The sequence below is a fragment of the Sinocyclocheilus anshuiensis genome, unplaced genomic scaffold (assembly GCF_001515605.1).
Source record: "Sinocyclocheilus anshuiensis isolate Anshui unplaced genomic scaffold, SAMN03320099.WGS_v1.1 scaffold461, whole genome shotgun sequence".
Lineage (NCBI taxonomy): Eukaryota > Metazoa > Chordata > Actinopteri > Cypriniformes > Cyprinidae > Sinocyclocheilus > Sinocyclocheilus anshuiensis.
In genome coordinates this window covers 895,150-897,448 of record NW_015541005.1, presented here as the reverse complement: position 1 = coordinate 897,448, position 2,299 = coordinate 895,150, and the positions used below count along the sequence as shown (strand labels likewise).

Below are 2,299 nucleotides of genomic sequence, written 5' to 3'. Positions count from 1 at the left end.
GAGCGACACCTGCACCACTCACCGGTCTCGAGTCCCACGGAGGAGCTCCGGAAGGATAAATGGAGGAGTTACGTCAGTGAAAGACGAGACCACTGACGTAACTCCTCCATTTATCCTTCCGGATCTCCTCCGTGGGACTCTCGGCCCCGCCCCTCTCGTCACAATGACAAATGTCACACTGGCACAAAAAAACATTATTTAAATATCAAGACATATCACAGCCACAGAAAGGTGAAAAGTGCTTTTTTGAGATCTGAAATTAAAATGATTGCCATACGCTCCTCTATGATTCATTTATATTCATATGAATGAATATAATTCATGACATATATAACTTGTCGCACTTACATACGGCAGTCTGGTATTTTCCATATTACTGTACATCTTGTGTATCTTTTTTTAATTCTCCACTGCCACCACTGGTCAACGGAGAGAGCAAGTTACCATCTTTTCCAGCGGTACTTTGACAGATGATGATGGCACGCTGTAACTTAGGAAAAGAATATGCGCCCCAGTTGATGGAGAGCAGCGCTTTATGGGATGAGTACAGGGCCTTATGGGAGACTGAGGCTAACTGCACTACTCTCGCTGGAAAATGCCTCTCACAACGTCTGAGTGACAGCGCTGCGCCTAGCAGATCCTTGCTGAATGAGTGACTGCTTCTCCTCAGGCCATTTTACTGACCTGGGAAGGGGAGGGAGAAAAAAAAAAACTGTCGCAGCTCACACAGTCTCCAGAATAAATGGAGGTATTAAGCTTGATAACTAAAACCGCACATTTGATCCTGCCATCCTCAGCATTTTTCCACACATAATTCTGGGCAGTTGAAAAGCATTTTGTGAAAGCTGCCGAGGTTAGCAATTCTGACTCCAGGGTTTCAGCGCAGATAACAAGCCGGTCAATATTCAAAAAAGGGGAATTTAATTGGCTCTCCCCCGTCCTCCCCCTTCTCGAGCCTTTACCTGCCAGAGTGCCAAGGGGAGCTCGTGGCGAAACGTATTAGCATGGCTCTCTATTAGCCTGCCTGGCATTAGGAAGCAGTGCTTTTCAACAACACAGCTCATTTGCTTTGCTCTTTCTCAGCAGCTTACACAACACGTTTGCTTTTGTTTTTGCGCTTTAGGAGCCCGATCAAAATATAGCGGCAATTTTGGCCAACGAAACGCACGGCTTGGCCGGCGGTTGCGGCAAGGCCACCAAAACCATATTAGATTACAATGGACACAGAGACTGTGGAAAAGCATATGCCACAGTAGAAACGAACAGTTATTTCAGGTTTCTCATTCCAAAATCCTTCTCAGGGAGATGATCTCTAGTGAGACGCATATGACTCATCGGGTGGAAAATAACTCCACTCATTCCAACACTTACTCTGCAACAATAATATTTCTGTATCTATAACAGCAATCGTCAATTCATTAAACGGAAGAAAACCCCTCTCAGCTGGCGCTATTATTGGCGATTAACAAAAGGGAAATGCTGAGCAGATGATTACGCTGCTCGGTGTCACCATTTGGAGTGTAAAAGCGAGAGGGAGAGAGGTTAAACCTCAGTCAGATGTCACTTTCTCACAGCAACCTTTGGCCTGGAGTGGCTTTTCATCTCACTGTGAGCTCTCACAATCCCTGAAGTGCCTCATCTTCAACTGCATCACAATTACCCCAAGGTGTCTCCTCTTTTTCTTCTCTCTCTCTTCTCTTCCTACCTCCCTTCCCCTCTCCTCCTCCTCTTTTCTCTGTTCCTTTCCTCTCCTCTCCTGATCCTCTGAATTACTATTCTCTGTCATGTCATCGAGCCGGTGGAAAGCTACAGCACATGCGTTATCATAGATTCATGAAGAAAGCTCTCTGAATGCAGGGGATTTAGGGGAAAAAAATAGATTTTGACATCTGACAGTCATGTTAGAACTTTTGCTAATCAAAATTATTTTACTCATATCCATACTGAATATAGCACATGACAATGACAGCAACAAACTAACAATAGATAGATAGATAGATAGATAGATTTGTATATTGCTTGGTATATTGCGTTGGTCGATATGTAAATGAGATGTTGCGTCTGTGTTCTTTCATTTGTGCATTGTCAGTAAATCACCTGCAGAAGTTTTGGAATTGCGCTCTCACGCTAATTTGCCCTGTTTAGTAAATCTGGCCCTATGTCTTTGCTGTTACTTTTTATCAATTTTATTCGTCCTTGCTGACTAATTTTTTTTCACTGATAAAAAAAATACACACACACACACACACACACACACACACACACACATATATATATATATATATATATATACAGTATA

The 2,299-nt window shown here is 43.1% G+C and overlaps 1 protein-coding gene across 1 annotated transcript in view; it reads right to left on the bottom strand.

Moving 5' to 3' along the window:
• The window catches only part of LOC107690317 (RNA binding protein fox-1 homolog 1-like), a 144,144-nt gene that overhangs the window by 97,429 nt on the left and 44,416 nt on the right, over positions 1-2,299 (bottom strand). The gene's annotated exons all lie outside the window — the stretch shown is intronic.